The following is a 15,091-nucleotide window of genomic DNA, read 5'->3' as shown; positions in this document are numbered from 1 at the left end:
GCACATCCACATACCATTATCATTATGTGCTACTTTGAGTATTATCCTATTTAATTCCCTCAACAACCGCCTGAGGTAGATACCATTTCCATTTCCATTTCATTGATGGGAAACATTTAGTTCAAGGAAGTTACATGTTCATGTTTTACCCAGCATGGTCAAGTTAGTGACAGTCATAGACAATATATTTTATCGTCCTCTGATTCAGGACAGGGTCTCCTGTTCCACAGATGTAATCATAACAATGTATTAGCTAGTGCTCTTTAAAAAAAAAGAAAATCTTGATGCCTGACCAGGCAGTGGCGCAGTGGATAGAGCGTCCGACTGGGACAGAGAGGACCTAGGTTTGAAACCCCGAGGTCACCAGCTTGAGCGCGGGCTCATCTGGTTTGAGCAAGGCTCAGCAGCTTGAGCCCAAGGTTGCTGGCTTGAACAAGGGGTCACTCGGTCTGCTATAGACCCTGGTCAAGGCACATATAAGAAAGCAATTAATGAACAACTAAGGTACTGCACTGAAGAATTGATGCTTCTCATCTCTCCCTTCCTGTCTGTCTAACCCTATCTTTCCCTCTGTCTGTCTCTCTCTCTGTCTCTGTCACAAAAAAGAAAAAAAAATCTTGATAAAGAAAGCCTATCTCTTCTACCAGCTCTTGTTTTATTCTTCTGGACCTTTACCCTTTTCCCATGAATAAGGAACGTCCCCATCATACAGACATTAACCCAGCATGCCACATATAAGTCAGGAAATGTTGCTATAAAAAATAATAACAGGATCTGCTTCTTGATGTTTGATAGTGTAAAAATAATACCGCACTCTATATTTTCCAGCGAATGTGTCATATGGGTCATTCCACTCATTGGCATGTAGACTTGTTCTTCCTGCCTCCTGACTCAGTCAGAATTGGAACATTCGAGTGGATATGTGTCAACCCCTATGAAGGAAAAACATCAGCACAAACAATACAATTTGTAAATACTGAGAATCATAAGGTTCACAGTCTGTCCACGAGGATGACATCACTTGATTGTGACAACACCTCTGAAATGCATGTAACTCACACAGTATGACTGTCCCCAATTTACAGGAGAAGAAATCAAGGCTGACAAAGTGAAGTGATTTGCTGAAAGTTAGAAAGAGGCAAAGCCTTCAGCAGAATCCAAGTTCTTGCTTATTTGTTTCAAATTGTGACCTTTCCGCCACATGCCAGGAGAGGAGGTGTTTTAAAGGGAATAAAAGTAGTCACATGACAAGGTCTGGCCAAGCCTGGTGCAAGAGCAAAAAGCTAAGGGCCCTCAACCATGTAGAGGGAAGCCGCCTTCTGTAGAGGAAGGAAGACTCAACATAGTCTGGGCGAGGGACGGAGGCAGGGACAGGAGAGTAGGCACCTGCCACTTGGGAGTTGGCAGGAGAAACTGTTCCCCATGTTCTTGTTCAGAAAGTAAGTATATTTGAAATGCTGAGAACTTCACATATATTCTGTTAATAATTTACCAACTCAAACCATTAAAGATGTTGACAAAAGCTTTTCCATTTACTATGGGTATCTATGGGTGATTTGAAACCACTCATTACCTTCCTAAGCTCCTGGGTTATTTCTGAGTGTCCAAGCTAATTGGCAGCAGCAAAAGCAGCTTGGACTGGCATCAGATGGAGTCTTAGTTTGACCGTACAAAAACCCTCATTCCACACTCAGGCATTTTGCCACTAATTCACTGCGAGACTGGTTGGCCCAAGCCTCTGTAGGTAAGTTACATTTGCCAATAGATGAAATTTATAGTGTAACTGGATATCCTTGCCTGAGGAGCTCAATATTAAAAAATAAATATGTATTCCCAAAAGAAGCCCATCAAGACATCACCAGAGTTGGACATTCAAAGGAAGCAAAGCAACTGAACATCCTTATAACTAAATGTTTTTATTCTTTCAGATCCTTCTAAGTTTACAGGGACTGATGTTCCTGAATTGAAAGGATCAAACTTACTTTGCGGGGTGAGTGAATTCTTTTAAGCAATTATTTGCATATAGTATTTTCTATTTTTAAAGTTTTGGCTTCTTGTTATACTTCTGACATCTCTAAACCTCCTTGGATAAGTATATCAGGATACATTTGGTTATAAATAACAGAAAATGCATCTAACAGTGGCTTAAACAATGAGAACATTTATTATTTTTCATATTACAAAGCCCAGAGTTAAGGAAGTCCCAGAAGGCTTAAATGGACAGCCCCATAGCGTGTGTCCATCTCTCTCGTCTGTCATGCATTCTGGACAGGTTGTTCTGGTAGTCTGGCTCCCTCCGTGGTCCTCGGGGGAGCTGCTGAAGTATAAGTAGCCATGTTACAGATCTACAGGTAGCAAGGGAATGCTATCAGTTGTGTCCCTTTTTTGAAGGAAAAGAAACTTTCCAAGAAGTTTGGTCAGACCCTGCTACATGCCTAAGCATAAACCAAGCACTTAGCAAGGCTCATGAGTAGAATCCACATAACTGACTTACCCTAATTAACATGCACTCCCAGGGGCTGGAGGGGGATCACAGCCTGCCTTCCAGCATATGGCCACTCAGTGGAGGGTAAACAACATTAGATAAGAGGAGGAAAGGTCAGTTTTTCAGGCAATGAAGATTATCAGCCACATTAAAGAACCTTCTGTCTTATTTATTCAGTTGTCTTGTGTCACTGAGTAAAAACTAGGCTAGAGGTCACCACTAAAATTCCTCCAACTGCTAAAATTCCACAATTCAAAGATGAAGATGACTTTATAACCCCACTTCATTCAAGAATCAACATGACTCCATAAAACAAGATTTTCCCAGAAAACAGTAGAGGTTAGAAGGAATTGATATACAATGTACCAAACAAATGACCTCACTCTTCAAGTATATCATCCATTGATCTCCACATTTCTGGGAGATAAGCAAAGCTATCTGATGAGGAAAGGTATATTTGGGCAGGGAGAAGCATAACGAGTAGCCCGCTCCTGTAGTTTCGGACTTTGTACAAATCTGTAAGTCATGGATAGGACAGGTGGGAGAAGCCAACGCTAGCCCTGACCTCCACAACTGGAGTGTGCCATCCCCAGAGGGTGTGACAATGATCCAGCAAGGAGTCGGAAGAAAGTGCTGGAATTTCCATTTATATTTTTATTTCATCTTTTAATTTATGTGTGTGATGTTTTACAGTGTACATGATGCATTAGCATGGTAGTAGTGCATGCTGATACATTTGTCACTTATAGAGTGCACAGTTTAAGACGTTGGAGACAATTGTTATAGATCATAGGAGCATTTTGATGGCTCCAACTAGACCACAGAACTGGAAGAAAGAACACATGTACAGAACCTAAGATAACCGGATTTGCGATCGCCCCACGCTGATTAAGCAAGACAGCCCTTAACCTGGGTTTAGAATACTTGATTTGCAGTAAAACACAGATTCCCAGCTTATTTTTATCTGTTGATCCTTTCAAAGATTCTTCCTTTGTTTACCAGGAGATGACTTCTATCATGGTTTCCGTCCCCCCCCTCCTCCAAAGTATCTCGTATTTTAAGAAGTTGTTAGGCTTGGTCTGTCTGGTTCAACATCAATGTGGCTAGCTGGTGCAGTTCAGGAAGTCAGAGAGCTTTGTGGGCTCCCGCGGCTTGTTTGCTCGTGCAATTAACAACGGTGCATCTACTGAGTGCTAGACGGGCAGCTGCAAAGATTCACTGAAATTCCTGGAGTCCCGTGTTTAGAAGGAATGCTCCCCATTCTGGAGAGACAAGAAAGTGGTACAATAGTGTATCAGCCAGGTACAGAGCGGAGGACACAAAGCTGCAGATGAGGGGGTAGCCTGGGAAGTTGGAGGTGGGTGGGAGTGGGTGTCAGGTACCCCCTCTGGGAAATCTTGAAGAAGAGAGAAGCAGGTCAAGTGCCACACGCCTTTCAGCAGAAGTAACAATGTCAAGGCCCTCGACCTCCACCTGAAGAAGGAGATGCCAGGGGAACTTTTTCACCCTTTGTGGACCTTATCTCTGTCTCCTTCCTGCCTCGCGTGGCTCAGAAGGTGTGGACTGGGTGCAGGCCTTCCACTCAGGGGCCGCAGCCTTCCCCAGCTACACGGCAGCTGCCTGTCCAGCCTCGGAAGGGCACGGAAGGCCTGGCTCCCATAGTTGCCCAAGTGCTGTGCAAAAAGAAACTAGATTGTAATGCTTTTGACAAATGCAGAGGTGGGGGGCGGAGAAGGTGCAGAATTTAATCTTTATGACTGTGCCATGCAACAGGTTAAAAAGGGTTTATTCAGTGAGTTTTAATCACAAAATCTGCTAAAAGAAAATTCTAACCTGAACCTCAGATTCATTCCAATGAGTCAGCACTTTTAAACTAGACGCTGGAAGGAAGACCAGAATTTTTACTCAGTAAAGGGTGTTTTTCTTCTTCCCTTCTCGTCCCTTCTTCCACCCTTCTGTCTTTCCAGGGTTTGGCTCAACAGTGGCTCCGACTCAGACTTCCTACCCTGATTCACAATGGTCTGAGTGGTGTAGAAAAAGGATCTGTGCCATGACTCAGCAGAAGGGTTCTCAAAGGCACTTCTTTTTACTACTTTCAAAAGAAACAAAGCAAGATTCCTTAATTGCTCCTTCCTGCAGCATGGAGTAGAGGGATGCAGGGAAAGAGGAGTCAGAGGGGCAAGATTAGTTTTGTGAGAAGTAAAGAAAACCTTTTCCTATAAGAAAAACAAGGATTTTTGTCATCAAAGTAGAAAATTCATTAAAGCACTGTGGTGCTTTAGTCACTGACAGTCAGAACAGTGTGAGGTTGGGGGTGGGGGTGGTGAGGAGGGAGAGAAGTTAATCAATATCCAGAATTCCTTAATTCGATGGTTAAAAACAAGGTAAAACAAAACAAAAAGGGGGGTGGGGAAAAGGCTTCATAGTAGACTTCTGAGTGTTGTTCAAGTGGAACAAGGAAGCTGGAATTTGAACTGAACTTGCATACCATCCCCGAAGTTGGTGCCCTCTCTGACCTAAGGAGCCAGGGGCCTTTCTGGAGCCTTCCTGCACTGCCGGAGAACACATTCAAACTTTCTCTCTGAAATAAACATTCATTTTTAAAAATAAATATAAAAAATTTTAAGACAAATAGGCATTTGCCTTGATTGCCAAGGCTTTCACCTATTACGTAGTGCCTGTATCATTTACAAAAGTCTAGGCTCAGCACCTCTGAATGGAGGGTCCTATTCGCTTTTTATTCACTTGCCCCTTTCTTATTGTTGGATATGATAAAACGATTCAAAAACAGCATTAAGAGACGAGGGTGAATGCAGGCAAAAGAGTGCAGAAAGGTGACCTTGGCAATTTTGGGTAATTGTGAAGAATAACAGGGGGAAAGCTGCGTGCATCGGGTAACGCAGAGGGGAGTCATGGAAGTGTAGTTCTAATCATCTCTCACTTGCAAAGTACACTTTAATTTGTAGCTGAAATTCTCTGTGATATGTTTACCTGGTTGGTTGAAAACATCCTTTAAAAAAAAATCTAAGCCAACATGGATGTTGACTGCATTTCTGAGTGTATTGCATTTCAGACACCGCTGTTGAGAAACACACACACAGAAGCAACAACACAAGGAGTTTACAGTGATGGGCCCCAGGCTCCAGGTACGCACCAGCTAGAGCGTCTGGAGAAGTTTTCAAGATTGGAGGAGACTGTGTTGTTCTTCGTTGACCTTTCATTCCTTTCTTATGAATGTAGCCAGAAAAATATGAAACTGAGGGAAGGGTAGAGGAATGGGGTGAGCATGCTTTATTGTCAATGTTTTTTCCATTTCGTAAGTTTTCCCAAAGTTACATCTTTTTTAAAATTTTTTCCATTGATTTGAGAAAGAGAAAGAGAGAGAGAAAGAGAGAGAGGAGCATCGACTCTCTGTTCCACTTAGTTGTTCCATTTATTTGTGCCCTCATTGATTGCTTCCTGTAGGTGTTCTGACCAGGGATCGAACCTACAACCGCAGTGTGTGCAGGGCTGATGCTTTGTCAGCTGAACCACTGGCCCAGAGCCCCAAAGTTATGTCTTTCAGGTAGATGTCAATTCATAAAAATAACAAGGTAGTAGTCAGAATCTGACATTAGAATCAACTATTTGCTTTCCACTGTAATTGTTGTTGACTGGTGTTCCCTTTTAAAAATTATTTCTCTATTTGCTTCTTTGAAACTCTAAATATGATGGAAGCGGAAATACATAATTTTAAAGTTCTGGACAGCTTCTTTCTTCCTGTTTCTCTCTTAGGTCAATCCTAACTGCTGTCAGTGAAATAGAGTCACCTATTCACAAAACAAACAGAAAAAAATAAAAATTAAAAAAATGACATTGTTCGGAAATAAAAAATGTTAAAATTTAAGATATCATTTTATAAATTACTATATAATTTCCTGGGCAACTGTCATAGCTGAAGTCCCAGAGCAAGACTCTCCAGCTTTGACTGCTGGCCTCGCTTCAGCAAAATAGACATGAGAGTCACACATAGGCCAATGGCCAGATCACCTGACATGCTTGATTTAAACAAAATGGGGCAGGGACTGAAGTTCTGGGCAACATGTGAGTCATAACAAGCACAAGCTACTTTGTCTTTTCTTCAGCTTGTCATTTCCACCGCAGAAAGCTGATTTGAGAGTTGTTGTTGCTCTTACTTATAGTATGTTTGGACCTTAGACTCAAAGATTGTCAGTCTAGAAGATAAGAAATGGCAAACAAAAGAAATGCAGTGTCACAAGAAAGGCAAACACACAATGTCATTATCTTTTCACTTTATAGGCATGAAAAGGTCATCAGAAACAAACCAAGTAACCAAAAAAAAACAAAATTCATCAAAGATGTATATACAGTATAGGCAATCAATATATAAGTGTAAACTACTAAGAAAAGGTCATTAAGAGATAAATATGTAAGCTATTGTCACTTATAAGAGAATGCCAAAAAAGTATATATTTTCCCAAGAGGAAGGGAGAGCACAGCAATTTCCCATCATGCACCCAGAGATACAACAGAAAGTCTGAGCCGAGCCTGAGAATCTCAGCTCGGGTAACATAAAATTAAAATCCTGAACATCCTCAGCCCAACGGAAGAGAAGGGCTTTTTTGAGCACTTCACACAGACATATATGGGGTCATCTTAATCATAATAACAGCCAACATTTTTTTCAGTGCCAATTATGTGCCAAGCCCAATTGCCCAGTGAAGTATGGTTCTATGCAGTTGGCAGGTGATGAAACTACAACTCAGAGGGATTAAATAACTTCTCGGTGAACCATAGAGTCAGAACTTAAATTTAGGTCTGTGTGACTTGAAAGCCACATTTGACCACTTCAGTTCTATTTCCCTCTTTTATTTTTTTGAGAAATCCTTGGCCGGGGAAGGCCCATAATGACCTTCCCTGACATCACCCTCAGAGGATGAAACCATCTCTCTTTTCAGGATTTATTTACAATGATTCTAAGTAAGTTACTAACACAGCAACACATGTCACATAATCAGCATGCATTAACACTTGGGGTAACAATGCCATGGGCAGGTTACTACATGAGTACAGCATCGCATCCTTTTCGTGTTTTACATTTATTTGACAGCAATTTCATGGATAATTTTTGCATCCACTGCAGTCCTTTTGGATATGATTTTATATATATTAATCTCATCTTTTTCTCAACCTTTCTTCTGAAAATAAAGTCTTTCTCCAAACTTCCCTTCAATCTCTGACCATGATTTTTTATTTTATTTATTTATTTATTTATTTAGCCAATCTATTGATTCCCTCTTAGATTAATTTGACCAGAACTGCCAACAAAAATGCAGGTGTAAATGCATTCTAATTATATAAACCAATAGAAACAACATTTGTTTTGTTTTTTCAGCATTCTTCTTGATACTCTGGGGTTTTTTCTTTTTCTTTCTTTTTTTCTTTCTTTCTCATTTCTTCTTGGAAGAGTTTTCTCAATGAAAACTATTCTGGATCTTCAATATCTTTCCTGGTTTCTAGTGCCCTCATCTTTTATGTATTTGATGAGGTCCCTTAGAGTGGTGGGAAGACACACAAGCTCTGAATCAGGTTCCCTAGGTTTAAATCCACCTCCAACATTCGCTAGCTGTATAATCTTGGACTAGTGAATTATCTGAGCTTTATTACTAAGGAAATGAGGATAATAAAAGCATCAACTTTATATGGTGGTTAGGAGGCTAAAAAAAAAAATGTCAAGTGCTTAGAACAGTAGGCAGTAGATGGTGAGCTCTTGATAAATATTAGTTTTTGCTATTACTGAAAACCTCTCCAATGTTCTAGTTGGCAGTTTTACCCTCACTTACACAGATTTCTCAACTTTCTACATTTATCTTTTCTTACCTTGCTCCTTTACCAAAAAAAATTTTTAGTCAATCTGATACATTTAATGATGTATGAGTACTCTTGTGCTTCCTGATTTTTAAGAATAAATGGTAAGCATTAAACTTTGACATTGAAGTATTTATCTGTTGAAGAATAGCATAAACACAATCTCATAAAACATCATTTATTAACTGTAAAAATGCTACTGAGGACATAATATGTTCCATATTATTTTCTATATGAGTACTATGGAAGAGACGTTTCTCTGTTTTGGGTACTGGAATAGTTATGCTACTCCTAAACTATTGTTTTGTTTACCTTTTAAGGACCCTGTTTCTTTTTCCAAAGACAATTTTGTGTCATTCACAGATTTAGGAACTAAAACTCATTTATAAGTAATTTTTGTAAAACAGGGGGTTGTACACGGCTCCCTTTCCATTTATTTCCCCATCTGTAATTGTTTACCACAGTGGTTCCCGACCCCCGGGCCACAGACCGGTACCGGTCCATGGGCCATTTGGTACCGGTCTGCAGAGAAAGAATAAATAACTTACATTATTTCTGTTTTATTTATATTTAAGTCTGAACGATGTTTTATTTTTTTTAAATGACCAGATTCCCTCTGTTATATCCGTCTAAGACTCACTCTTGATACTTGTCTCGGTCACGTGATACATTTATCCATCCCACCTTAAAGGCCGGTCCATGAAAATATTTTCTGACATTAAACCGGTCCATGGCCCAAAAAAGGTTGGGGACCACTGGTTTACTACACTTTTCATCACTGCCTGTTTTCAAGTTGGTTCCTCAACTGTGACTAATCATCCTCTTTCCACCAGTAAGATCATTGGGGTGCTCCACTAAAAATTGGATTATCAAATACATTATAAAAATCTACATATACTCCACCCACCATTTTCTCCTTATCTTTATGCAAATTTACATCTTAATACAAGGCAATTAGGGCTCCTAATTGCTTAATGAAGAAATCTTTTCTCCCTCTTTTCTTGATGTCAATATTCAACGATCCTAGCTTTGTAGTCTGCCTCAAACAGAGGAGAGTCAGAGGGCATTATCTTGTGGCTCTGTGCTAGATTTCTTCTTGGTTCTGAGTACAAATTGTAATGTGTTTGATATTACAGTTGTGGTCAAGCAGTTTCTCAATTCCCTCTATTAGCTCCTTCAGGGCTTTGAGGAATCTTTTTTGCTGACTCAGTATTATTTTTTTAGTTTTTTGACATGGGTCAGTTTAAAGCAAAGCAAGAAAATGAGTTTGACAGCATCCAAAAAAGGAAAGGAAACGGGGATGGAAAGAGATATCATGGAAGAAACATCATCCAAAGAATTCCTTTTTTTTTTTTTTTTCAGGGACCAAACTAGCACTGACTCAAGATACTCTCACCTACTGACTTTCTTCACGCCCCAGCTCTGCACGTTACTCAGTCATGTATTCAGCACCTGTGGTGCTGGGCACTCTGCTAGCTGTTGAAGATGCAGAGGGGAAAAAAGGGAACAAATCCTGACCATCAGAGAACTAAGGTTCCAGTGGAGAAGCATAGACAAAAGAGAAGAAATGAACTAATGGAAGCCAGTGTTGGTGATCAAGTGCTATGAATGAATGTTCAGAGAAATGTAATAAAGAAAACTAGGCCCTGGCCGGTTGGCTCAGCGGTAGAGCGTCGGCCTAGCGTGCAGAGGACCGGGGTTCGATTCCCGGCCAGGGCACACAGGAGAAGCACCCATTTGCTTCTCCACCCCTCCGCCGTGCTTTCCTCTCTGTCTCTCTCTTCCCCTCCCGCAGCCAAGGCTCCATTGGAGCAAAGATGGCCTGGGCGCTGGGGATGGTTCTGTGGCCTCTGCCCCAGGCGCTAGAGTGGCTCTGGTCGCAACATGGAGACGCCCAGGATGGGCAGAGCATCGCCCCCTGGTGGGCAGAGCGTCGCCCCTGGTGGGCGTGCCAGGTGGATCCCAGTCGGGCGCATGCGGGAGTCTGTCTGACTCTCTCTCTCCGTTTCCAGCTTCAGAAAAATGGAAAAAGAAAAAAAAGAAAGAAAAGAAAACTAACTACCCCTGGTTAGGAAGACCTACACCAGTCTTGGAACTTGAAATGTTAGAAAAATAACTATCTCCACTAAATAACTCAGCAACACTGAGTAAAGGGCTAAAATGATAAGTTAAAATTTCACTGTTGGAGTAGCATTAAAGTATGCAGTTGTCTTAGTCAGCTCTGGTTGCTATAAAAGGATGTCACAGACGCAGTGACTTAAACACCAGGGACTCCCTTAATTAGTTTATGTAGTTTAGTTCTGGAGATTGGGACGTCCGAGATCAAGATGCCAGCTGATTCAGTTCCCGTGAGGGCCTTCTCCCTGGCTTGCCGATGAACATCTCACTGTATCCTCATGTGGAAGAAAGAGAGAGAGAGAGAGAGAGGGAGAGAGAGTTGTAGTCCCTCTTTCTTTTCTTATAAGGGTATTAGTCCCATTATAAGAGGTCCTATCCTATGACATCTTCTAAACATAATTACCTTCCAATGTCCCTACTTGCAATACTGTCATATCGGAGGTTAGGGCTTCAGCATATAAGTCTTGGGAAGATACATTCAGTCCATAACATCAAACGAGAACATCCTACCAGAGCATGCTTGAAAATGATTTGTCCTGTATGCAAAAATCAGAGCTTTCACACCACAAACCAGTGGTCTGGCTCTGATGGTGAAGGCAGGCGTGGCCTCTCCCCCAGGACCCCTCTTCCATGGTAACCTATAGAGAGGACTCTAGTGTTGCCTGGCCTCAACTACCAATGATTGTGGTCCCAGGTTTCTATGACAAATCCCCTGTCACCTTCTTGTCAATTCTTCCTTGGGGGAGAATTGAGATGCTACGTACAATGTCTCTTTGCATATCACAAATAAGAAATATTACTTTCTAGAACGTTCTTTCTTACTTGACTGAGAGAAGAAAAAAATTAATAGTGTTTTCAACAAACCTTAATATAGTTACAAAGCAATTTAAAAGCTTAGTACTCTAATCCGAAGAAATACTAGTCTGGGTCAGATGTGTTTCTGTGCTTTATTAGAACAAGGGGAGAAAAGGACATCGAGGATACATTGATAATTGTGGGTTTTGATTTTTAGGTGCATGTTTAGAGCTCTAAGGAATGTTTCAGTGTTGCAGGATCAGGGATAATCATCAGAACACTTAATTCTTTGTAAAAATAGATGATAAACCCATGCTTTTAAAGAATCTCCTTTAAAAAAGTACTCTTCCTCTCCTTGGTCATTTTCAAAACAATACACACAGACTAAAAATAATGCCAAAATTATTACCCTTGGAGAGTGGGGGTAGTAGCATACAAATAATGCAAACCAATTATTAATGACAATTCAAAGTGACATGGGAAAAATGGGGAACATGTCCTCCTGTTAATGCTTCAGAAACTATTTATGGTCGTCATTTAAAAAGCGATTCTAAAATAATTGCTGTATGTCCATCATGGTCAAATATGCAGAAAGCCTAAAAAGGAATCAGGCCATGTATAAGCAAACCCAGATATGCTCAAGAATCCCCAAACCAGTGAAACCTAGCTGGAAACAGAAAGAGCCCCCGACAACCTCAGACACCTCATGGTTGAGCTGCCAGAAGTATTACCCAAAGGTAGGAATGGCTGCATTGGGGTTTGGAGACAGGCATGGCAAATTTGCATATATGAACCACCAACAATGATGACCAATTGCCTGGCACTTGCAAAAAGTCTGCCTTGAACCACCTCCTTTCTTAATATGTGTTACTGTGGCTAAGTAGAAGAGACAAGCCCAGCCTTCCTTCCTGAGAATATGTGAATCATGGCAACAATTAAACCTGCCATCAAAATTGGGCAGGGAGATGTGAAGAGGTCATGATGGGTTGCAGACCAGTGTGTATTTGTATTCACGCACCCAGTATTTTGCTGGAACTTTGCACATTGGTAGTATAATATTGAAGTTTTCTTACAAGCTCATTTGGAACATGACTTCAAAACAGGAAAACCAATTTTCCCCCACACTGGAGAAGTCTAACTGGTACCAGAGAGACTTCTGTGCTGGCCAAGTATGACTACACCTGCTTCTACCAGTAACAACCTGTTTGAGTGGGAAAATAACACAGTATCCTTGACTCACAGTTCTCCTCATCTGGGAAGTGAGGTTGGCTGTACCTACCTTTCCGGGTTGGTTAGAGGCATTGCCATTTTCTAAAGAAAATTGGAGGTTACACCCGTTCCTCCTGTTAAAAAGGGGCCAAACAACATTCCTGGTAGCAATATTTGAACCTAATGACCTGATGTTATTAGAGGATTTAAAAAATGTTTTTAAAAGAAGTCTCTAATAGACCAACTCCAGAACAACAATATTGTCTTTTAGGTGAAAAACTAGATGATTATGGGATGGTCGTTGAAGGAAAATTGACTTCTCATTGTATATGCTTTTGAATTACATATTCTGTATGTGTTTACCCTAATAAAAAATAAATAAAATTATTTTCTTTTTTTTTTTCCACTTTTCCGAAGCTGGAAATGGGGAGGCAGTCAGACAGACTCCCGCATGCGCCCGACCGGGATCCACCCGGCATGCCCACCAGGGGGTGATGTTATGCCCCTCTGGGGCGTCGCTCTGTTGCATCCAGAGCCATTCTAGCACCTGAGGCAGAGGCCACAGAGCCATTCTCAGCGCCCAGGCCAACTTTGTTCCAATGGAGCCTCGGCTGCAGGAGGGGAAGAGAGAGACAGAGAGGAAGGAGAGGGGAAGGGGTGGAGAAGCAGATGGGCGCTTCTCCTGTGTGCCCTGGCCGGGAATCCAACCCGGGACTCCTGCACGCCAGGCCGACGCTCTACCGCTGAGCCAACCGGCCAGGGCCAAAATTATTTTCTTAAAGTAGCTTTTGAGCCTGATCTGTGGTGGTGCAGTGGATGGAGTGTTGACCTGGAATGCTAGGTTTGCCGGTACAAAGCCCTGGCTTACTCCATCAAGGCACATACAAGAAGCAACTACTACAGGTTGATGCTTCCTGCTCCTCCCCTTCATTTTTCTCTTTCTCTCTCTCTAAAATCAATAAATGACATTTTTTTTAAAAAAGTAGCTTTTGAAACCAATTCCATTTTGTGCACTTATCTTTATTATAGGGGCAATAGTGACTTCAAGCTTTACTCTACTCCTTGGACATCATTCAATATGAAAGGCATCCCATATGAAGTTTAGGCATCCCAAATGAAGTGTAGGCATCCCACAGGCCCCTACTTAAAAGATGGAATGAAACCCAATAATTATTACAGTATTTCTTAATAGGAAACATGAACTATGTTAACATGAGAAATCTTAATATTTTATAGCTGGTCCACCCCACCCTAAATGAAAAAAATATTTAACTTGTGAACTTACCCTAGCTCCTTCTCCAATCAGCCTTATTTTATCTAATCAGCTGCCTTGTTTTCCTCTACAAAAAAAGTACAGTCATTCGACCTCCATACTTTTCCTCATTTCCAAACACTAACAACAGAAAGAAAGAATCAGTTTCAGGATGCTGAGCATATAAAGGTAAAAGTCTTTTAATTTCCTTTATTTGGAAAAAGGAAATAAAAGCTACTAATCCGGCTACCAGTCATGTTGTCTTTTAAACTTTAAGTTTTCCAAGGGGAGAGCGATTTCCCTTCCTTTAGCATCTCAAACACTGTCAAGTCTACTTGTGTTTAAAAATAAACATTGTTTGAAAATAATGTTACTAATTCTTTGTGTGACTTAAAAGCAATTTTATCTAACAATTGATAGCACAGCAAAGCAAAGCTCCCCATGATGTTTCGTTACACCGTCGCTCTCTCCACCCATCTCTGGGCTCACCACCCCAAATGCACCCCGTGGCTGTCCCGTTTAGAATAAGAGGACCAGAGTACACATGAAGCTCTTGCCCCAGCAAAACTCACAAGCCTGGTACCCTCTGCATTAAACAATAGCAGTCTCCAAGCACCTCAAGTGGTTACTAAAAAATCTCAGCCAATGGAAATTATATTCTTCAGCTTTTTTCTTTTTTTCACCTTTGATATATTTACTTATTATGCATGTCTTAATCAGTCCATGAATTACCCGGGAACCTGAGAAGATCTCTTTGAAAAGATAATGAGAGGGGATGCATCTTCATTCTACGTTTGAGAGAAAAGAAGATTTGTTAAAATAATTTTCAGTGTTATAGTCCCTAGACCTCCATATGAGAATTCTGTGTAAGACAGAGAGATTTGTGGAGGAAATCTCTTAATTCTAACAAAAAGGGCTGCTTGAAGTTAATTACATTAAGAAAGCAGTGTTTTAGTGATTCATGTTTAAATGAAACCATTATTTTCTAGATCCTGCCAAAAATTCACCACAACTCATTCATGTAATTTTATTACAAATTAAGGTTCCCATAATTTTGGAAGAGAGAGATACATTTTAAAGACTCTTGGGAAGGGAAACCTGTGCTTTGGGGCAAATCATTGCCCTGAAAAGTAGAACTAAGGGGAGGACCTTGTATAATGCTGGTGAGCAAGGAAGTAGGGTCAGCCTCACCCCAGTAGGCCTGTGGTGATAAGTACAGGAGCCCTGTGAACCACAAGGTGTCAGGGACACAGCCAAGGCCCGGCAGGATTTACTCCAAAGAGAAAGAGGGAGCATTTACAAAAGGTTTGGGGATATTTTGTTTTCAATAGACCAGTCAACCATCGCAATAGACTTGTCCCTAC

At 41.0% G+C, this 15,091-nt stretch overlaps 1 long non-coding RNA gene across 1 annotated transcript; it reads left to right on the top strand.

The window, feature by feature from the left end:
• The first annotated feature begins 1,556 nt into the window (after positions 1 to 1,556).
• On the top strand, positions 1,557 to 12,835 carry LOC136316164 (uncharacterized). Its single transcript, XR_010727659.1, has 3 exons — positions 1,557 to 1,744; positions 1,929 to 1,990; positions 9,716 to 12,835. It is a non-coding gene; the product is annotated as an uncharacterized lncRNA (long non-coding RNA).
• The last annotated feature ends 2,256 nt before the right edge of the window (positions 12,836 to 15,091 follow it).

This window comes from Saccopteryx bilineata, chromosome 12 (assembly GCF_036850765.1).
Source record: "Saccopteryx bilineata isolate mSacBil1 chromosome 12, mSacBil1_pri_phased_curated, whole genome shotgun sequence".
Taxonomy (NCBI): Eukaryota; Metazoa; Chordata; class Mammalia; order Chiroptera; family Emballonuridae; genus Saccopteryx; species Saccopteryx bilineata.
This window is presented reverse-complemented; position numbering and strand designations above follow the sequence as displayed.